Source organism: Pogona vitticeps, chromosome 2 (genome assembly GCF_051106095.1).
Source record: "Pogona vitticeps strain Pit_001003342236 chromosome 2, PviZW2.1, whole genome shotgun sequence".
NCBI lineage: Eukaryota > Metazoa > Chordata > Lepidosauria > Squamata > Agamidae > Pogona > Pogona vitticeps.
This window is the reverse complement of record NC_135784.1, coordinates 264,477,332-264,501,026: the sequence shown is the minus strand read 5'-3', so window position 1 is coordinate 264,501,026 and position 23,695 is coordinate 264,477,332.

Here is a 23,695-nt window from a genome sequence, read left to right as displayed (position 1 = left end):
GGGTTTGGGAGCAGTTTTTTGATCAGTTTAATGGTGTGTCATTTTGGAGGTCTGAAATTAAGCTCAGGGCGGAGGTCCAGGTAAACTCGGATGCGGCTGGTGCCCTGGGGTTCGGTATTTATTTCCGAGGTAGGTGGTGTGCCGGAACTTGGCCGGAAGAATGGCATAGGTGGGGTATTACTAGGGATTTGACATTTTTAGAGTTTTTCCCGATTGTGGGAGCCCTTTGGCTCTGGGCTGAGGAATGGTCCAATACGGTTGTTCATTTTTGGTGTGATAATCAGGCAGTAGTATATATTGTTAACAACTTGACATCTAGATCAGATAGGGTCATGAATCTGGTTAGGGCTTTCACGTTAAGGGCATTGCGATTTAATATCGTGGTACATGCTCGCCACGTTCCGGGTGTCGATAACAGGATAGCTGATGCTCTTTCGCGTCAACAGATCCATCGTTTCCGGGAATTGGCTCCGGAAGCCAAGGATCTGCCAGAGGCTCTTCCGGCAGAGGTATGGCGGATTGGCGGGATGAAGCGACAAGAGCGATAGGTATGGCATTGGCCCCGAGAACTTATGAAAAATATAGAGCGGCAGGTTTCGAGTTTGCAGAATTTAGAAGGTCAAGACACCTAGGCCAGTCTTGGCCTACACCGGTGGAGCATATTCAGCAGTTTATAGTTGAGCTGCACTGGAGGGGTTTGACGCCAGGCACCATAAGAGGCAAGCTGGCGGCCTTGAGTTTTTATGCTAAGGCTAATGGGGTTAGAGATGCATCAAGTGATTTTAGAATTAAAAAGATGCTTGAAGGATGGTCAAGGGAAAGGGGAAGGAGGGAGGACGATAGGACTCCCATATCCCCAGAGCTGCTTAGACGCCTCTGTGAGTGTTGGGGAACGATTTGTAAGGACGAGTATGAGGAAGCGCTGTTTCGGGCGGCTGCTTTATTGGCATTTTTTGGGGCCATGCGAATCAGCGAGCTTGTAGCACTGGGTAAGAGGGATGTTTCACGGAGAGCCTTGCAGCTAGAGGATGTGACTGTATGGGATGGCCAGGTGAGGGTTAGGTTGAGAAGCTCCAAAACGGATCAGTACGGGAATGGGAGTATGGTTATTCTGGGCCAGTGTAGTGTAGTTGGCATATGTCCGGTAAGGGCGATCAAGGCATTTGGGATGCTGAGGGGGACAAGTAGAGGCTATTTCTTTCAGCATAAGGATGGCACACCACTCACCAGGTACCAATTTTGGTCATTAACCGATAGGGCGCTAAAAAGCATAGGGATTGGAAACATGAGGTTTGGAACACACTCATTTCGAATAGGGGCTGCATCAACGGCGGCTGCATTGGGTTACGATGCTGGTAAAATTAAGAGATTGGGTCGTTGGTCTTCTAAATGTTTTCGGAAGTATATCAGGCAACTACCTAACGTGTAGCCAGATGTGGTTCTTGTTTTTCAGATGGCGAGATGATGGAGGTGCGGAAGAGCGTCTGGATTGTCGGCCATAGTTATGTATTTTGGGCCGCGCGTTATGCGGCATCTTCCCACTGGGGAAGTGATTTAGGGCTTGGCGCCCATGCATCCATTTTTTGGAAGGGCATGCGTGGCATGCAATGGGTACAATTTGGAAGAGTGGCCGCTTTTGGTAATACACCTCCGGACATCTTGGTGGTACATCTGGGGGGCAATGATCTGCCCCGATTGCCTGGAAAGGCTTTGATATTGGATATTTTAAGGGACCTGTGCAGACTACACGCATTATACCCAGCCATGCGGATAGTTTGGTCTTCAATCATACCGCGATTAATTTGGCGTGGGGCGCGTGATATGTTTAAGGTTAATAAGGCTAGTCGCCGGGTCAATAAGGAGATTTGTAGAGGCGTCAGCAAATGCGGCCTCGGGTCTGTGATTGATCATCACAGAATCCAAGTATCCAATGTGGAACATTTTCGTAAGGATGGTGTCCACCTGTCTGACGCAGGTTTGGACATCTTTTTGGAGGATATTAGAGGGGGCCTGCTGGTGGAGCTTGGTGCTCCTGGTGGGTACATGGGACATAGCCGAGGCTAGTCCTCATGTGTTGGCAGGTAGTGCGGGAATAACTGATTGTCACGGTGTCTCCCTTTGGTAATTTGCATAAAATAAACAGCGCTCCAGTCCTGACGGCACTGAGGATCGTGCGGTCACAGGGCCGAAGGTGACTGAGACGCTTGACCCCTTACGGACCAAAAGGTTATCAAATGCGATGGCTGGAGGTCCGGGGGGTTAGTGAAGGCCTTATAGGTTCCTCCTGTCGTGGGATAGCAGGAACCTGGGGTCTGGGACTCGCCCATTGACTTATAAGGAAGGATTTGGCGTTATTTCCCCGCACTACCGCAGGCCCCTTCAAGTTTGGTATTGGTTAATCAAACTAAGTTGGTTAATAAAGTGTGGCCCATATTTGAATCCAACAATGGTTGTCTCGCGTCTTTATTTCGGGGCCTGGGGAGCAATAAGACTCCTCATGCCAAATGTAGCAAACTTTAGCTGACTCCTAGAAACATGATAAGGCCTACTGACCTCCAGACGTATTGGAATGTTACAGGATTTGTTGCGTTTACACCACAACACACCCTCAGTCTTCAGGAAAAACAACATCAACATATAGATAAAGAATACACATCTGGGGTGCCAGGATGTCTGGAAATTAGAAGGACAATGAGTGCGGCGGTGGCTCCACCATTCTCCGTTCCCTGTCAGGAACCAATAGGACGCCAAATCACAGCCCGAACACCAATTAGGGCAAGGATCCAAAACGTGTTGCAGATCAGGCCCAATCACGGTTTTGGGGTCTATGACTCCCTATTTGTAAACAGTATATATGTACCTGACTAATGTATATTCAGGGCCTTCTCACTCTTTATGAGAGGAGCTCCAACTGTCTGTTTTGGCACATTTTGTTTCTCAATAAAAACATGTTGTATCACAGCTGGTTTGTCTGTGTCCGATCCTCTGCTAGAGATTAGCTCAAAGTCTCAAAATCGGGGCTAACACTTCCAGAGAGAATCCATTCTCAGCAGAGACAGGATGCTCAGAGAAAGTCAACATGGAAGATTGACACTGAAAGGAATTTTGGAGGCTGCCCTCATATCTGGCATCCCACCTGGCCAGCCAAGCACTTAGCAGCTGCAGACCAAGACACTCAGATCCAAAGACTTGTGCATACAGTGTAGTGAGACTAGATACACATGATACTTTGCACAGCTGTGGAACATTTTGTACCCACCCACTGCTATGCAGTTTTTAGATACAGTAGTGGAATAAGGCAGAGGAAACATTAGAGGACAATCCTGCTACCTTACAAGCTACTGGTTGTTGATGGCTGGAGATAGTTAGGACGTAGAATGTCACCCTTCCATGTCAGCTGTGGAGATAAGCTGTATTGGTTTGTAGGGGATCTCCAGTATGGGAAAGGTCCTCCATGGTAGTGAAAAGACATAACTGGCACAAAATATTTTGTGAGTGGTCTGGGGACAAGGCACAAGTGGTATTGGATGCAGGATATCCAAGACTTGCTCGCAGATCAGATGAGAGCTTATTCTGGCTTGTGGCTATACCAGTTCTGAGCAGGCATACTAAATAGAGGATGTTGCTCCCAACATTTTATGCCCTTGCCACCATGAAGTGGCATGTCTTGAGATGTGGCAATGGATACATGATTGTTTTTCCATGGATCTACTTGGGTTGGCCCTGTTAATGTTATCACAGAAAGATACCAGTTAGGTGTCTTTTCCCCTCAGTTTTGCCATGGAATCCGAACATCATTTAGGAAAAATGTTTGTGTTTTCTAAACTGTGGGAGTCCAGCTCGGCTGCCAGCAATGAGGAAAAGAATCTCTTTCTGTACATTCAATGTCTCTGAGGTATGGGGCAAGCTAAAAATCAACATTAATTTAATGGAAGCCTGTTCTGAGTTTTCCTACCCGATCCCCAGATGACACAAGTACACTATTTTAGTTAAGTTTTGGGTTGTCACCGAATCCAAACTTTCAACTCTCTTGAGTTTTCTCCATTATTAATATTCACCTAAATCATCAATATGCATCTTTAATTTTTAAACACACACACAACTGTGCATGTTAGAAAAGCTGGAGGCAACTATTAATTTCTTCTTACTGACTTTCAAACCAGTGAAGATGCTTGAAGGCATACCTATAGAATGTCAGAGAAAAACAACAGCAAACCCTGAATAATCACCGATACCTTGTTTGATGTATAGTGTTTTTTTTTCCAGAGATTTCAGTGAAGTTGGAAAGATTTCTGTGACCTTGGGGTGTAGAGAATGACCACATCCTCAAAGGCAGGTTGCTCGAACATGACTTATGAAGCCAAAAGCTTAGAAGGGAAAGTTGTTCAGTGTGAAGCCCTGACCCTTTTCAGTTCATCAGTAATGGAAGTACAGTAATCTCATGAGAGTGAAGATTATGATAATGCAATGTAATGAGCTATTAGACTACATACTTGCCTCGTAGCAATTACTTAACTCGAGTCCCACACAGTACTTCTATTGACTTGTTTCACCTTTCTGCAAAACTGAGAAGCTCACTGGCTTGAAGGAAAAAAGAACTGTGTTATGATCAAGAATTTGTTGACAAGGGAAAACAACTTATTTAGTATTATGCAAACTAGGTTAGTCCTAATGTTAGGCAGAGTAAGGCAGCTACCTCAGTCAAGTCCCAGCAGCATGAGGGCTAGAAATCATAGTACCACCAGCAGTCTAAACCTAACCCCATATATATTGCCTATAGAATTATTGTCTAAGCACCATACAACCAGTGCTCATCTAAATTTCAGACTGAGAAATAGTGGTTTGCATACAGTTACAGATTATATGTAACTACTATAGAAATTACATTGTACAAGATGGATATACAAAAGAACAGGGAAATGCTTTCTTTCTTTTTGTGTGTGCTCATCTGAACTTCTGGATTATTGGCAACAGTTCTTCAATAATCCATGCCAGACTCTTGCCGACTTCTGTTGAACTCCTGGGCATCTCACTGAGGATATGATTGCAGTGGATGGTAATGTTTGCTCTAGCTTTAAATGGACTTTATTCATGACAATCACTAGTAATCATTAAATCTCTCATCACAGTTCTCAACCCTATCAATCAAGGCCCTTGCTATTGTTAACTACTGCATTGAAATAAATTGCTCTCTGTTTTATGTTGTCCTAGTGGAGTGGCCCATAAAGATAAAAATGTTTTAAAGGAGTGCCATCAATTAGCTTTGTGGTCCTTGAATTAAACAAAAGAAACACAAGAGGGCTTATGGTGTGCCGTTTGCTCCAAATGGCAAGTGGGAGTGGAGTTGCTGGTGTAAATTGCCAGAGGGACAAAGCTGGTCTTGTTGATGATGAAATGAACATCTGTTGTATTGTCAGAACATTAGCAGGATTTTATGAGAGTGGTTCCCACCCACAGTGCAGGCTCAGATTCAGACCCAGCATGAGTCTATGGTATTCAAACCAGCTCCACAATCAAGACAAGATTATTTAGAAAAGGGAGAAAAGAGCGAATTTCTTGCCTGTTCTTTCCTGGTGCATTTGGTGCAAATTTCTTTTGGATGCTGGGTTCGTAGGAGTGAATATGTGGCTCATAGGAAGGAAAAGACTTTGCATATGCTCAAAGGAATTCAGTTTTATTGATTTTAAAAAAACCAACTGCATCATCTAAATTTATTTTCAGCTTTATTAATATTAATAATTTACCTTGTTATGTGTTGTCAAGTCCCATCTGATTTACACCTGCCCTCATAAGAGTTTCAAGTTATGTGAGATACTTAGGGAGTGGTTTTACCCACTCGTGAAAAATTTCCACCCGTGGTGGTGTAGTTGACCCACCCCACTCCACCTCTTCCTTGACCCTAGTGTGTGACACTACAATATATCAGCCACCCCCAAACTTCTTCACCAAGTTAGAGGTTGCACTTTAACTTGTAATATGGACTTTCCCCTTTGGAATATTCGTTTTAACAAACCAGGCAAACAGCCAGTGTTCCCTTTCCACTGCTGTTTAAACACTAAGGGGTGAATTTACATTGCCTGTTTTGAAAGAGTAAGAACACTCTTGGTGAAACACACAGGGCCCATTTTGATGACACAACTTGATCCTGTGTCCTAGCAATGACCAGCAGGATGATATAGTGACTGCTATTTACAGAATTTATAAAACCAATAAGTTTATTTTTCAAATCATACAAAAGCATAAGAAGGTCTGTATTACAAGCTGTCCTCGTCATGCAAATTAAATCCCATTTACTTCATTTCTCTCTTACACAGTAGCTTAAACAAGTAGTCTTTTGTATTTATATGCATCTACAGATGGGTGCTTGCTTTTACACAAATCCCAACAAGGACACCACTTTCCCACAGCTTCTTCACAAGAAAGGGACACTCTTCAGCCCAGCTCCTCAGAGCATCACTGCTCTCACTCTTATGTTTAACTTCTCATTCACTCTTTTGGCTAACTTCTCAGACTCTGATTTCACTCACACAGCTCTGATTTGAACTCTCATCTTAATAACAACTTTTTCTGTCTGTAATTCAAACTAAAATTTAACCGTACACATGCTCTCTTTCTCTCATACACACTATTTGTGTCTGTCTACAGAGAAGTAGCATGGCAGCCAGTGATCACACCATTTCATTCACATATATTCCACCCCTCTCAACTATTTTATTAGACTTTCCTTAGATGCAGCCAACTCAGCATTAGCAATTAAAATGGAGCCACTCACTATGCATACCAACGCAAACCTATTACACAGGCGATATATAATGTGGACCAGCTTTCCTATCCCACACCCCCCATGAGTTTCCATGTGGAAGAGGGGACTCAGCAGCTCTCTTGAGCCCATCACTCTGGCTCTGAGTACAATACATTCCTTCTCCCTATTTCTGTCTTCCACCATCAAGGAATTGTTTCATGTTACATCGGAGAACAGAGATTGTACTAATGGGCAATTTTATATTTTCAAAAACAATTAGTGAATCAATCAGAGGTTCAGCTACCTTTTAAGACTGCAGTCTTCCCAAGGTGGCCTGTATAAAACATACTAATAGAACAAGTTCCATTAATAGCAAACCAGTTTTACAAAAATGCACAAGTATTAAAAAAGTAAGTGTATTTGTAACTTTCCATTCACCGTACTCAGATTTAATCACTGTAAGTCTGCCTTTCTGGAGGGCTAGGGAGAAAATTTGTAGTTTGGTAGTAGAGGGCATGCTTTTCATGGAGAATGCTCAACTCCTGGCAAGGAATGACTCCTGCTTGATTCCTTTGAAGGCGGTGGGACAGTGCAGAGGCTGTTCAAGCTGGCTGTTTTGGGCATAGAGTAGACTGGGCTACAAAGGGTCTGTTAAGGTCAGGGGGGAGGAGTGATGTGCCATTTGCCATGTTCCTCCTCCTGTCCAAACAGCAAATGACCCCTTGTAGCCTGATCAGCTGTCAATTAAGCACCTTCCCTGACAAGAGTCTGGGAAAGTTAAGTTATTTTGTTTACATAGCTTTGCCAGTGCTGTTCTGTTTTCTCCTTTCCCCCACTCCCTGCTCCCCTCCCCTCATTCTCCCCCCGCCCCTGATTTCTATCTCATATTCTCCCTTGGAACATGTTACAGGCTGCTTTCTCCTGGTTAAATGAGCATGCCAAAAAGAATGAATGCTGTACCACTGGGCCAGAAGGGTGTATGACAACTCTTCAAGGAGAAGGATGGATCATTCTAAGTAGAAACACTTGAGGCAAGTTTTTTCCCCAATCCAAACCATGCCCTCAGAGATTCATATACCATCTCTATATGTCAGTGCGGATAGAACCACAGACAATAGGGAATTAAATTGGCCAGGGATCTAACATAGGACATGTTCCTAAGATTGTGAAAATTGCAGCTATTCTTAATGTACTCTTATTTGCAGTAGAGACTGGGAAGAGATTTTGCCACAAGGTGGTCTTATTGGTAGATAGATCTGTCAATTGTCAGTGTGTGTGGAAGTTACTTTTTCCATCTACCATTCCTGCAGTAGAACAATGGAGTTTGGGAACTGTAATCCAAAAACATAACTTTTCTAAACCCTACAAGAGACTTGCATTCAGAAAACGGGCTTCTTGTGACTTTACATTTTAAGCTTTTCTCTAAATCCTAAAGTTCTTAATTCTTGGTGGTTTTTTTTTTAACTTCTTGTCAGCCTTAATTTATCAAGGCACAGTTCTTACGAGACACTTGACTTTTTGGCATGGAATTAATATGTAATTGTTCATCACAGAATCTTATTTCCCTCGTAGCTTTTACTTTTTCTATTTCTAGAGCACAATCACTGACCTCTCTGAGATCCACCCTTTTGTTCTGCAGAAACTGATGACACAGAAATTTGAAGTACTTCTTGTACACATTTTGCCAGAGGAACTGTGCCAAATATAAATCCTTAACTTTAAAGAAATCTTTTTCAAGTGAAACTAGTTTTTTTTATATGATGATCACTCAACTTCTAAATCACTACAAAGTGTGGACTGAGTTTCTATGAATATTTATGAAACTTCATTCTGTTAGTTTATTTCCCACCCTCCCTGGCTAGATGACCTCAACACAACATTTAAAATTGTTCATTATATGAACAAATTGCTAACAGAGAACTCAGCTGCTTTCACTGTAACCTTCCAGTCACTGAGTAATTATTTTTGGGAGGATCATAAATGTCTAAAAATCCTAACAGAAATCCAGAGTAATCATTCATGGACCCACCTGGGAACTGTAGTCTCTCTCTCTGGAATGTCCATATTTTAAAGGTATTTTGATCATACTGGAAACCAAATTAGAACTCTTCACAATTGTACAAAAGGCCGGGGGACTGTCGCCAGTGAAAATAGCTTTAAACGTATTTGACTAACGCTGCTAACCCCCCTTTAAATCTACAGTCTCTTGGTACCTTGGTTAGGAGCAAATCCTACTGAAAGGGACTGACATTTCAGGAAACAGACAAGGCAGAGCTTGGAAGTATGTACTTGCAAATAATGTGCTGTGGTAACTCACTGTGTGCCTGTGTGTGTGTGGTGAGATATTCTCCCCGCCCCCCAATCCAGTCATGAGATGCCTGTGCTTATTTTACAATTGTAATGTAATCAATGATAACCTTATTTCTTTTGTGCGGAAACATGTAAAATGTTTTTATAGTTATAGGCCATATACTGCCTCCCTATATGTGTGGCCAGGAGTCTAACAGAGGATATGTCCCTGTAGCTTGTAAATAGCCAGATCTTTAATCTTTTTTTTAAAAAAAGTACCCATGTTTGTTATTTTTTAAAATGATAATACATGTTGAGATTTGAAACATTATGAATGTAACAGTAACTAATTGCCTCTTAGACTTTGTAACTGTAATGATAATTGATTACTTTTAAAGTAATTTTCCATGCTCAGTACACAAGATTGAAGCACATGCAACCCCAAGTCCCACCCAGACTTGGAGTCATTGAATCATTGGGGACTCGGTGTGTCATCTCCTCTGTAAATTCCATTGATTCAAATGGGCCTGCTTTAGGTGTATTTTACTAATGGATTTCCACCAGTATGTTGAGTAGAGCCTTGACAATTTGAATGAATTGAATGAACAACAGAAGATAGGTTTCAGGTATTCCAAAACATTTTAGTAATGAAATATTTAACATATTCTGCGAGTAAGATGATACCCATGCCTGGTGTACACTCATGTTTACTTTACTGTATTTAGACACTAGTCAATAAGGAAGGATCCTTGGCAACATCTGCTATATACAAAGGATCAGCTGCAGATGTGTTCCCCCCACATCCAGAATTGCAGAGAGAAAAATACATTTGTGGAAAAGATTAGCCATCTACCGTATAGTATCACCAGCTGCTTTCTCCCTGTATTGTCCCCTGCCATCTGGTTGGCACTATCTAGTGCTTGGCATGCCAATATAACTCCCTGGACAATCAAATATCATGGCATAAGTTTGTTCTGGTATATATAGTAAATCAGATTCCCCTATGAGGTACTATAATTGAACTGTATAAGAGGGAAGGCGCATGGCAGCAATTAACAGAAAGATGCAAAGACTGGCAAAATGCCTTCAGAGCTTTGATTCAGCTTACATCCCCATAACTGTGTTTTTCATGTGCATTCAAACTGATGTACGGTTCCTTTGCTGAGTGGCTGAGTGTGAAATGCCCTTTTAATCTAATTCACATGTTCCATGCATGCTGAAATGCCCTCTCATAAGCACTGCTGGTGTGTTCTTCTCTGGGACAAGATTTTCAAGGGAAGGGACATTCTGTGGGCGCACAGAGTATTTGCTCATAGACAGTGGCAGACCTACATATTTTGGGGCCCTGAAGCTTGAAGTTTTATGGGAGTCCCTTTGCAACCAGCAATGAAGTCTGTGTAACCACTGTTCTCTTCTTCAATGGGTTGTTCCATGACAGAACACCACAATTTTCTTTATAAAATATGGAATAAAGTAACTACTGCCCCCCCCCCCCAGGATTAAGGGCCTTGAAGCTTCATCAGTTTGATAGTAGATCTGACTCTGCTCATAAATCCCCTTATATATATATATATATATATTTCCAATAATTGTTTACATTTGTGAAATAGAATGGACAAGTTGCCTCACTTTCCTGTATCCTTCTTTGGTGTCCTCTGATCTCATGAATTTGAGGCTTCCACTAACATTTGCGATTCTTTCTCAGTGACAAAGGCCACGGTCCTTCTACCATATCCAAGTTAACCGCTCCACCTTAGGAACTGTGTGTTGTCATCACATCATAAACAATTGCTCCTCCAGAAGTAGTGGATACTGCAGTCTGGTTGAGCATTTGGTTGAATGTTTGAGGACTACAAATATATAGGATGATGCCCCTATGTCTGCTTATATGTTCAGCCCCTTGCTGACTGCAAGTTCTGAAGCAATGTTTTATCCGAGTTCAAGTGAACACAACTAAAATGTTCAATATGATTAGAGCCTTGACAAAACAGGATTCATACACGTGTGAAGCATTCCATTCATACTGAAGCAAGTGCTATGATTTTTGTGTGTGATGTTTATTACTTTTGCTCTAGGGATGCTTAAATGTCTTACTGTGCTGTCCAGTGTCCTGGGGACTAAAAACATGGGCATAACACTGTGCTAGCTGAGTAGCTGTGCTTTAGCTAAACCAGTTATTTGCTGGCCTTAAAATCAGGCTATAAAAATTAGGATGGGAAACAAGTTGTATTTCATATTCTTTCTGTCTATTTCACTGCGTAGGACAGCTATATAGTAAATAAGTCTTAAAAGTCCATTGAACTCTGAGAAGGGAATTCTGTGATGCAAAATAAAGTACCAGCATTATTCTAGCACAAATTTTATTGATATTCCTCATGCAAATAATAATTCAAAAGAGCAAATATAAAATGCAGTATGTTGCACTATGTACCTGGCTTTATTCATTTTTGTTTTATTTATTTGATCAAGGTATTGGTTGTCCTTTAACAAATTGTTCTCCAGACTAAATATTCTCCTTACATAAATATATATAAAACAATCAAAATTCCATAAAACGCCCATGTGTAAGATCACTGTCAGAAGCTCAACGCATGTACAAATCAGCAGAGACTAAAATGGAACAGGGACCAGCCACTATAAGATCTCAGAGGTTTCACAGAAATGGAAAGCACAAAGATACAAACTGAACAGGAAGAATACACAACTGTTTAAAAACCATGTGAATATAAAGAGGTGTTAGCCTGGCACCTCTACCACAGCAAATGGCCCTCTCTGGGGAGGGCATTTCATAACTAACACAGCTCATTTAAAAGCAGCCAATCTGTGCACCTCAGTAAGCAAGGGCCTTTAGAATAGGGTTCAAACAAGTACATGAATTATGTATTTAGACATGTGATCATTATTTTTGTGAGGAGATAGGTCATTCTTAACTAAACTGGATACAACCTTGCTGTACTCAATGGATTCAAAATTGTGGTGGTGGTGATCAGTTTTTGTGAGGGCAGATGATGGTTTGGACACTGCCTTGGAAATCTATCGAAATAGCTATAAGCCTGCTGCTTGCAGAAAGAAAGAACAAGTTTATTGAACATATTGAAAAAAGAACACATTGCGTTTATAAAATGCAAGCATTGGTATGTTTGGAATCCATATATGGGTGCTCTCTTTCCCCCAAAGTGTGCCTCTCCAGATTGCTTCAATAAATTGTCATACTGACACAGTGTGATATTTGATAATTACCCACTGGTGTCATAAAGCATAATGGCTTAAAAAGTGATAGCAGCCTGGAAACCTGTTATGCTGAGCCAGCAATTCTAACCATCTGCTGCATAATTATAGGCGGAGGGTTAGGGACAATGGGCAGAGAAGATCATTAGTGCTGATGCTATTCTAAGGTCCTGAGGTCCTGTTGGCATAAGGCCTAGCAAGAAAATGGTGTGGGTTGTTAATAGAATCATAATAGAGACAAGATACAGCAATTAGGCCAACATGACACAGCCCTAGACAATCTGAGCCCTTTTTGTGCTTGGCTCTTCTCTTGCTGTGAATGCTAGCATTGTGGGAATAAGGAAACCATAAAGAGAGCATGTGGGCCATATTAATTTTTTTTTAACCACAGTCATTAGCATGACTTTTCACAGAGACCCAAGACAAGCCACACTGCATAAAATAGTTCTTCATAAGGACCTTATCACTAATCACTGTATAATAATAATAATAATAATAATAATAATAATAATAATAATAATAATAATAATAATAATAATAATAATAATAATAATAATAATAAAGTGTCATCAAGTCATTTCTAACTTATGGAGACCCTTTCCAGAGTTTTCTAGGTAGAGAATACTCAGGAATGGTCTACCCTTCCCTTCTTTTGGGGTGGGGGGGTGCCCTGGGACCAAAGCCGCACAGACTGGCTGTACTCACAGGAGGCACAGGGTGAACTGAACTCCCGACCTCTGGCTCCGCAGCCAGATACCTAAACCACTGAGCTATCCAGTCAGCAATCACTGCATATTCAAACTTAATTTGGACATGCCTTAATGCTCATGGCTTTCTCCAGCAAATTCCATAAATGAATGGAGCTTTGGAGCTACCAGATTACAGATAAACTGTTGTTAGAAGAGAGAGCTCTTTAAGCGCTGATTGTATGTTACTGTCATAGCAGGAGCTTTACTTAGCTCTTGTAATTTGCAATTTGGCTTGCTTTCTGGTGTGATTGGTCTTTAGGACATAAACACATTTTTCAATTGCAAAGTCAGATACAAACAACTGCCTTGGACACGTTTCCTGAACACTAATGTGATTTCAGCTCTAATGACAGGTTATCTACAATATATTGTTTGACCCTTGGATACACCTCCGCATCCCTAGGACAATGATCAACTTTGTACTGCAGCACTGTTACCAACCTCAGTAAAGTTCTGTCATGGTTTTTTTGTTTTTTGTCATTTCAAACACGAAAGGGCTTAGCCTGGGATGGGCAACTAGGGTGATTTGGTAAAGGCAGCTGTTTGGCTGCAATTCCAACCATCTCTCGTCACTGGTTTGCTGTCTAGGGCTGTCTAGGGAAGTTGCAGTCTAGCCAGCCCCTGACTTACTGCAATGGCCTCATCATAATGTTAGAGGATTTTCCTCTTGAATATCTCTGGGGAGCCTTGAAAACCCCAATGTGAGGCAGGTGAATATACTTTTGCGTACTACTCAAACATTCTAATTCTTTAATTAAATACACAAGGAGGGGAAGAACATTGCAGCCCCCCTCCATAGTTACTTTACTCACACAGAGAGCCATAATCTCCCACAATTCTGAACTGTGTGTTTGAGTCTCAGATCAGGAGCAAAAGGGGAAATGTAAGGGCTGATGAGAAAGCAAAGGCAGTTGGGGGAGACATAGGCCAGAGATGGGAGGAGACCAAAGAACGTGGGCACATGTATAGGCAGAACCTCAATGGCAGCTGGGATGAAACAGTAAAAAAGGAAAAAGAACAGAGCTGGGATTTCTTTACCCAGCTTTAGGATTTACTAAATAAGTTGTTCTTGTTTGGGGTGGGGGCACTCATCAGATCTTCCTTCTGTCTTTTTTTTTAATTTGCCAAAGTCTGCTGCTGGAGAGAGAGAGAGAAGGGTGGTCTCAGTAGCTTGTGGCTTTCTACTTTTCCCATCTGCCCTCCCTGGTTTAAATTTAAAACTGTGTTAGAGCCAGAGATCTGACTACAGTTGAGTTTCCCAGTCTTAGGATCGGGTTGGGGATGGGGCATGATGATCTTCTCTCCACCACTCAGTTTTTATACTATTAAACATCTAGGATGTGGTTATCTAACAGGCAAGCCCCCAAAAATGGTCTTGAAGGCTTCATGTTGGGGCCAAGGCACCTTTCTGTGAAAATATTTGAAGTCACTTCCTGGAGCCTTTGTTTTTAAAGCAGATCATATGTGTTAAATGGACAACTGATCACCATGTGGTCTCTACCTCATCTGTGACAGACCAGGAAAAGGTGCTTGCACACCTAGAAAAACTATCAGGAAAGCATGCAAGTCCAATTGCTACCAAGAGTGAGAGCTACAGGCAGCTGCCACGTAGGACAATTGGCAGTGATTACCAGATGTTTAGGGAAGAAAAGTATAGAACATGGAAACACACATAAAAATAGTTCTGTCGAGCAGGAAGAAGGTGGGGCAGAAGAGAAGAAGCTCAGCTGGGAGATAGCAATCTATGCTTCTCTAGAAAAACAGTAAGAAACCTTGTTGGCTTGAAGCTTGGGTTTGCCCTCTTGGCGAGGTGTGAAGCTGGTAACAGTCTATAGCTAACCACTCCCTGGAGCTAGCGGACAGGAGCAGCATAAGTCTGATGTGTGGATTTTCTTCATGACCAGAAGGGAATTCTTTCAAATTAGCTACTTTCTAGTACTAGAAACAGAGGGATGAAATACTGTTATTTCTATTCTCAATACGTTCTGCTGTTTTATCCTTCTAGTCAAAAGCAGGATACGAAGCAGAAAGTAAGCATCAGTGTACTATCTGTCACAGCCCCATTTACAGCAGGAATGGAGGCCAGTAGGTGGTGAGACACCATGGCCTTGATGAAAATATGCATGATACTCCATCGTCCATTTTTTGCCCCTTGTGTAAAGTGCACATCAGAGCAATAGGTAAACAGTCAATGATGCTGTTAGTGACCCTGACATAAATGCAGAGCAATGCCAGTGGAATCCTTGGAATTGGCTTACGGTGAAATCATTCAGAATGAATTTGGCCTGAAGATATCCCAGGGTAATATCATCCATGCAGCACTGCCTGAATACAGAGATGGGAAACCAGAGGCTTTCTATAATACCAGCATGCAGCAAGAAGAGAGACTGAAATGCTCTGTAGAAGTGCATCAGGCTGACACTTCCTAGCATCCGTTATTTAACTGAGTAAGCCTCAGCTTAGAATCTGTCTTGCCTTGCTGTTGCTCTCACAGTATAAAACATTTGGCAATTTAAGCCACAGTTGAGAGCTCATGAAATGGATTTACAAAGAGTCGACAGTCACCTTTGACAGGATTACAGTGCAGGAGTTATTTGTGCTGTTTATAATGTTAAAGGAGCAAACTCAACCCAGCACATGACCCAGAAGGATAAATACCCCCCTTGGACAAACCACATGCTGCAGGAGAATCCAACCTTGTCAAAAATTCAGCTTTATGCAACTCACAGTTCAGTTGTTGCTACTGAGAAAAATTAAGGTAGCAGGTCCTGTTACAACCAACGGAGCTATTCATTTGGGGGTCCATTGCATACAGGCAGAGTACAAATTCCTTTCTGAGTGCATATTGTAAATTATGCCTCACCTGGCAGCTTTAGTATAGTTATTTGCTGCAACAAGTGCATCTCTACAGTTTCCATCTGAACATGCTAGAAGCCTGTAATACTCTTTCCTCCTAGATGGAGGAGAAAAATAATTGGTTTGCTGCTCTTGTTTGGGGAAAAACTTTGCATGTGGAGAACAAGCTATTCTTCAAAGGAGAGAAAGAAATGCATTCTAAAAACATGCCCAAAAAGTAGATGTAACTTCCTTTTATAGGCATCAATTATGTAGGTGTAACCTTCTGTGGTGCTGGAGGAGACTCTTGAGAGTCCCCTGGACTGCAAGAACAAACCTATCAATTCTGAAGGGAATCAAGCCTGAGTACTCATTGGAAGGATAGATCCTGAAGCTGAGGCTCCAATACTTTGGCCATCTCATGAAAGGATAAGACTCCGTGAAAAAACCTTGATGTTGGGAAAGTGTGAAGGCAAGAGAAGAAGGGGATGATAGAGGATGAGATGGCTGGACAATGTCATCGAAGCTACCAACAATGTCATACGAATTTGACCAAAATCAGGGAGGCGGTGGATGACAGGAGGGCCTGGCGTGCTCTGGTCCACGGGGTCACGAAGAGTTGGATACAACTTAACAACTAAACAACAACAATCTTCTTCAATGACAGCCACTGTAAAGCCTCTCTTTGGTTCTCTTTGTATTCTGCTTTATAGCCAACAAGCTAAGTTTAGCTAAAGAACAACATACAAAATGCTAGAGAGTTTCTGCAACAGGAGTAGGGAATCTTTGATGTTTTCCAGACGTTTGGACCTTTAACTCCCAGAAAGCCAAGCCAGTATTGTTGTAAAAATTCTGGTTCAGTTCCTCTGGTATATCCAACTTCTTGCTATACCTGAAAGAAAGAGAAATATGCTACATGGACACATAAATATAAAATATAATTAAGAATCTGGTTTATTGAATCTGAAGTTTAGGAGATGAATAGAGGTTGCAATCCAAATCAATTTGTCTCTCTGATTCTAGTTTTCAGAGAGCTTAAAGGCTGATAGTCACGTTGCATTAAGGAAGTAAATGTTTGGTAGGTACTAACCACTGCATACTGGGAAATTTTCACAAGATTTTCCATTTTGGAGTTGCTCTGACCAGTCATCTAGCCATCACTGTTTGGCCCTTGCCAAAGCCACTCAGATCTTTCCTCTTGCCCATATTTCCTGCTTCCAACACAAATCAAGAACTGACTGTTCTGTCCCTTGCGGGATGCCATGGTAACAAAAGAATCAAATGCTATTCACTTCACCTGTCAGTGGCTTTATCTTTGTGGCTGATGAACTTGTTGTTTTGTTTTGTTTGGTCGAAGAAGGGCCAAAATGTAAGCTGCTTTTTGTTATGTATTTCTATCTACTTTAGTCCTGACTGAATAGCAGATAACAAGAGATCATTAAAAATAACTATCATAAGTTAAGAGATCCTGAAAATACCTTAAAGGTGTTAGCTTATACATTACACTGTCTGCCACATTTTAATCAGTCATTTCTCTCAACTCAGAGCTTAGCTGTTTTTTCTATCACTTTCCTGATATTCCTCTAGCTCTCAACAAAAAGCTGTTGAGTAATATGTGCAATATCCTCCTTTCGGTACATTTTTGATAAGCTGGAAGAACAACTGCAACACTTAGTGGGATTTCAGACCCAATTATTTCTCTAATAATTCTCAAATCACCTTTTCAATGTATTTTTTTCCTCTTACAACCCTAGCACATGTGAAAGACATTGGCATTCAAATGTATTCCTTGTACTGAGGAGTTTAAGCTTTGGAGAAACCCCCCCCCCCACTGTGTTGTAGTGGTTTTTTTTAAAGACATTTAAATCAATCTCTGTAGCTGAGTCAGCAGCCAAACAACTATCTTAAGTTATGTGTAGAAAACACAAACAAAGATAGACAAACTAGACTGAGTGGGTTCGGTAGGGAGATGAATTACAATTCATTACAAATTTCTAATCCATATATTTTGCCTGTCACCTTGTTTCTGTTTTGCTTCCTCTCACACTTCAAGTCAACTGAGTCTAACAATATTAGGTGCAAGTTCACAAATCAAATATGCAACTGTATTTCTTAGCACTTAATGATGTTTGCAACTAGAACACAGATGTAGATTTGGTAGTTTTCCCTATTCTGACAATCGTCTGAGGCTGGCATTTGTATGCATATGGCATTCTAATCCCATTTTCACTGAGCAAAGCTCATCTCAACTTTCCATTGTTAGAGCTGTCTCCCCCAATCTGATGTTTTACAGATGTTTTTGACCAGAGGTCCTCAACCCCTGGGCTGAGGACGGGTCCCGGTCCATGGCCTTGGAAGGACCCGGCCACCAAGACAGATTTTTGAGGGCTGAAGGAATGTGTGGGTATGTGCACATGCATGTGCATGCGCACTCCCACCCACCCACATGCCCGCAGAGATGCCTGCCTGCCTCCCACATGCACTCCCCTGCCCCCCCTGCACACACAGATGCACACTTGCACACACACACACCACATGCAGAGACAGATGGATGCCCACCTCTCCACCGGTCCTTGGGAGAATGGTCTTCAACTAAACCAGTCCCTGGTGTCAAAAAGACTGGGACCTACTGTCTTAGACTACAAATTCCAGGATTGGGGTCTAGAGCTCATTAAGTTGGGACTGTGGTATCGGAGTTTTCGAAATGTAAGATCAACCCTGACTGTTAAAGAAAGACTACCTTTACATCTGTTTTCTTCCATAAGAAAACCATACCACCTGAGTGATTGATTTTGCAGTAGTCAAACTGACATCTTGGCCAAATTTCTTCATTGGAGACTCTTGTATGCACACTGTACAGTGATATGATGAGTGATATAAGGCTGTTAATGCTTTAATCATAGCTGTGCTAGTATTCATAAGTTTTCTATTTTATCTGTAGGTCTGTATATTACATGAGGCACACTGAACAGTTTTTGGGCTATTCCTTACACAAACACAGTTTATCCCTTAAGAGTCTGACTTTGAATCCCTGAATACCCATATTTAGAGTGCTGAATTAGAATCGCCACAATTGCTTTGAGACGTTTCTCATTCCTGAAAGCTGAATAGTAGACAGGTGTGACATGGCTGTCAGCGTGCTGGTACTTATTAAACCTGGCTTAATTGTTGGTGCTAGAATGAAAAAAATCTTGGAATATACAACACTCCAGGAAATCTGTTGGGTTTCGCTTCTGCAGTGGTTGTTTGTACTCAACCAATAGAAAGCAGTGGGACTTTTTAAAAGTCCCATTGTGTTTGCTGAACAAAAACATGATCCAGGCAGGCAGCCATAATGTTATTTTCCTGACACTGCATTGAGGGTTTTATTTGGGAACATTTTAGCATCCTGAAATGCATGGGGCAAAGGTCACAAGTTGGAAAAGGTCACAAGTACTTGCATACTCTTGAATTTGATGAGCATCAGATGAGAAGAAAATGCCTCCTTTGTGATTGTGGCCAATCACAAAGAAAATACAAACAGGCAGAACATGAGAGTTAATGTTAAAAACCTGACCTGGGAAATGCTGAATTTGAAATAAAACCTGGGAAAATAAAATGTCAGCAAATTATATATATTTTAAATCTTGTTTAAGACAAAGATGACTTTCCTTGATAAGGTTGGAATATATATGAGGCTTTGTAATCCTGCCTGGTTCCCTTGACAGGTTTTATTGGTGTGGCCAGCCAAGCAAAGACAGTTATTTCTGCTAGAGGAATATTGTTAGAAACATTTCCATCCTTATTTGCACATGCTTCCCTTTTATCTGGTAATCCAAGAAGAATTCTTCACAGCCTTCGTGGCAGATAGCATTTTAAACTGCGAGCAACCATAATTCTCATTTTATCACAATGTCACTAAATTACTCCATGCCTCAATCCAAGTCATGATCAAACTAATCTAGTTCTGAAGGTGAAAGTCTGGTGCACTGATTTTAACAAGGAGTAGGCACAGATTTGTGTTTCCGCATAAGTGGATGGTTGTTACAGGAAGAATTAAGTTCTATATCTCTCCTTTACAACTCCCATACAGCCCCTTCCAGACCTACAAATCACTCTTTGGTTTACATGTCTTCTCAGGAGCTACCCCGTATGCAACAGCATCAAGGCACTTCCCATTCCCTGACATTTCAGAACCCAATTCTTGAGATCCTTGTGAAGTCACAGAAGTGGGCCTTTGTGGCATCATAGAGGTCATGCAGGTAATAGTGGGTGATGAGGGCATTCCCCCCCCCATTTTCCCCCACCAGGTCATGTACAAAAAGAAGCTCTGTCAATCTCAGTGTCCTTATCCTTACCTTGTTCCAAATGGCCCAGCGGTCCCAATGCTGTTGTGCCAAAAAGCCAGGAAGGAAGGGAGGTGTCAGAGGACATTGCTGCTGGATGTACACACTAGATCTCATTGAGCCATTGGGAGCAAGGCATACACGTACACTGTCATACTAAATCTACTTAGCTCTACAGGAAGTACAGTCATAACAAAAGTCATTGGCTAAATTCTGTAAAAGTTTGTGCCAAACAAAACATGTTAACCTTTACAGTGTCACATGAATCCTCATTGTTTTAACAAAAGAAGAATCTTCTGTGGCCAAAAATATCTTGGAAAAATGGAATAATTCAAATGTGCTTCAAGATGCTTTCCAGCAAAGAATAACCTTTGAAGGTACACATCTACTTCTACAAATGTAGGAAGAGGTGATAATCGACCATTAAGAATATAAAACAAAACAAAGAATAATAGGGGGCAGGAAATCAAAACTTGTGAGGAAAGGATGAAAGAATTGGGCATGTTTAGCCTTGAGAAAAGAAGACTGAGGGGTGATATGATAACACTTTTCAAATATTTGAAAGGCTGTCATACAGAGGAGGGGCAAGATCTGTTCTCAGTCATCCCAGAGTGCAGGACACGCAACAATGGGCTCAAGTTAAAGGAAGCCAGATTTCAGTTGAATATCAGGAAAAATGTCCTAACTGTTAGAGCAGTATGACAGTAGAACCAGTTACCTCAGGATCTGGTGAGTGCTCCAACACTGGAGGCATAAAAAAACTTAGATAAGCACCTGGCAGCTATGCTTTCATTGTATCCCTGCATTGAGCAGGGGGTTGGATTTGATGGCTTTGTAGGCCCCTTCCAAGTTCACTTTTCTATGATTCTATGAAAAAACAATCATGTTCTTCAAGGCTGTGTATCAAGTTCTTGTGGGTAGTTCCAAACTTGTATGCTGTTATTTATGTACCAGATTCCCATGGCTGATGATGCTGAGGCCAGGTTTGCTTCTTAGATGGAGATAGTTGCAGTCTGCAAGCTGGTTTCAAGCTCCTTCACAGCTACCAGTTTGGAATTTATGGCCTATCTCTTAAAGCAGGGGTCCCCAACCCCTGGTCCATGGCCTGGTGACGGTCCGCAGCCATGGCAGGACCGGGCTGCAGAGACAGATCTCCACCCCCTCCCTGCATGCACTCCCTCCAGACACCCCACCTGCACACATGGCCCGCCACCCATACGCATGGATGCCCCACCCACCTGCAATCACACCCCTCCCCCTCTGCGCATGTGTACAAGTGCACCCCTCCTCTCCACAAGCACACCCCACCCACCCACGAGCATGGGGGTGCCCCCAATGCATGGGCCCTGCCCCCCAACCGGTCCACAATTCAGAAAAAGTTGGGGGGCACTGGCTTAAAGGACTTCCTAGTCCTACTTCTGGTTTCTAGGAATAAATTTGCCTGGAACACAGCCATCTGTGAGAACAATATTGTCAATTCTAGCTCAGATCAACCAGCTCAGAGTCTTTCAATGGTTCACAAGCATTTAGCAAATTTGGTTTCTGTCACATTTGTAAGGACAGCTAACTTTAATTTTGATATGTTTTTGTATTACTTTAATTCTAGAAAAAATTGAAAGCAGTGACTGTTATAGTGTCATGCATTTTTCCCTCTTTGCAAAGATTGTGCTCTATACCAATGGTAGAGAATTTTTTTTGCATGCTTATCAAGAACCTTATTTATGTTTATGAAAGAAAATCTATCATGCAGTAAATATTTAATAAAGTTAATGACTCACAGTGCAATCTAAACTCAAAAATATGCCAACTGTAGTGTGCTTGGCATGAACAGAAGCTTCTTGTGCCAGCATGCCTTTATTTTGGTAAAACTATTCTTGTGGCAGCACAATCCTCTTGTACTGGCTTATGTCAGATCTGCCAGCAGAACTGGATCAGCTGGCACAATGGCTATACTATCAGATGGGAGAAGAGCCATAAAGGGGGAGGAGCAGGGAAGGAGATGAGTTACATCAGATCCAGATCCCACTCAGTCCAGATTAACAGCCACTGTTCCAAAAGTTAGGCCAGGGTCAGGACAGTCCTATGTAATTGTCAACATCCCTTGGGGGAGGGGGACTTTGGATTTAGCCTGGCCTCAGCTACCTTTGAGCCAACCCTTAAACTTCTTGGCTAGTTAGGACTGCACCCTCAATCACTTTGACTTCAACAAAAACGTTGTGTCTTTATTTTTCTCTGCACCACTTTCCTTTAATGGTTGGCTATGATTACATTATAATGTGTCTAAATCTGCTTTTTATACAGTAGTGTTGCTGCCAGAATAAAACTTGATTTTTTTTGAGAGAGAGAGAAGAAAACAAGCTTCACAATTAGTTTTTAACTTTTCAGTTATAGCATGTACAATCCGTTTTACACTTTCTGGTGCCCCTTTGTTCACTGCATCCTCGTCACACTTTTTATCTGAGGAAACTAAAAAAAATATGCTAGATGCATAACTCCTGGCATTCATACATAATTGTTCTATAAACAAATTTTATTTAGATTAACCATTATATCAGTCTAAGGTATGTTCCTGGATTAATCTCTGAGCCTGGACACCCAGGTTTTGGCGGTGGCCAAGAGTGTCTGTAGAGAATTAAAAACTAATGTACCAGCTGTGCCCATTCCTGGAGAGGTCTGATCAGGTCAAGGTGACACATGTCTTAGTTACATCCCGCTGGGATTACTGTAACATGCTCTACTGAAAGTGCTCAGAAACTTTAGCAGGTCCAAAATATTGCAGCCAGATTGTTAGCTGGGGCTGGTTACAAGGATCACATAGCCCTTCTGTTGCAGCAACTCCACTGGCTGACCTGTTTCAGGGCACAGTTCAAAGTCCTGGTTTAAACCTATACAGCCCTAAATGGCTTGGATCCAAACTATCTCAAAGACTACATCTTCCTTTGTGAGGCTGCTTGGGTGTTAAGATCACACTACTCGTAACAGGTGTGTTTGGTGGGGACATGAGACAGGGCCTTCTCTGTTGCTGCTCCCAGACTCTGCAACCCCTTCCCCAAAAGAGGTCAGACTGGCCCCATCTTTGCTGTCCTTCCACAAGCAGGCAAAGATCTTTCTCTTCAGACAATATTTTCCTTAGTGACTGGCTGTCCAAGACAGGTTTTTGAAAACAGGACGGTTTTTATTTTTGTTGTTTTAAATTTGTTTTAGTAATGCTTTTGCCTACTTTTTAAAAATATAATGTTTATGTAAATCTTGTAAAATATTTGAACAATCTACTGTTTTTAGATTTTAATATTGTGTTTCTAATGATACAAGCTGCCTTTGGTCCTTTTTAAGAAGAAAGGCAAGGTAAAAATATTTTCAATAAATAAATATATTAACATATTTGCTACCTGAGTCAAGAATGAAAGGGGAGGCTACCGACTTTCCCTTCTCTTGGCCTAGAAGTCACATTATCTTCACCAGGTGTGATCTGCCTCATTCCCCCAAGTGCCCCATCTAGAACCCTGGTTGCTCTATCTAACAAAACA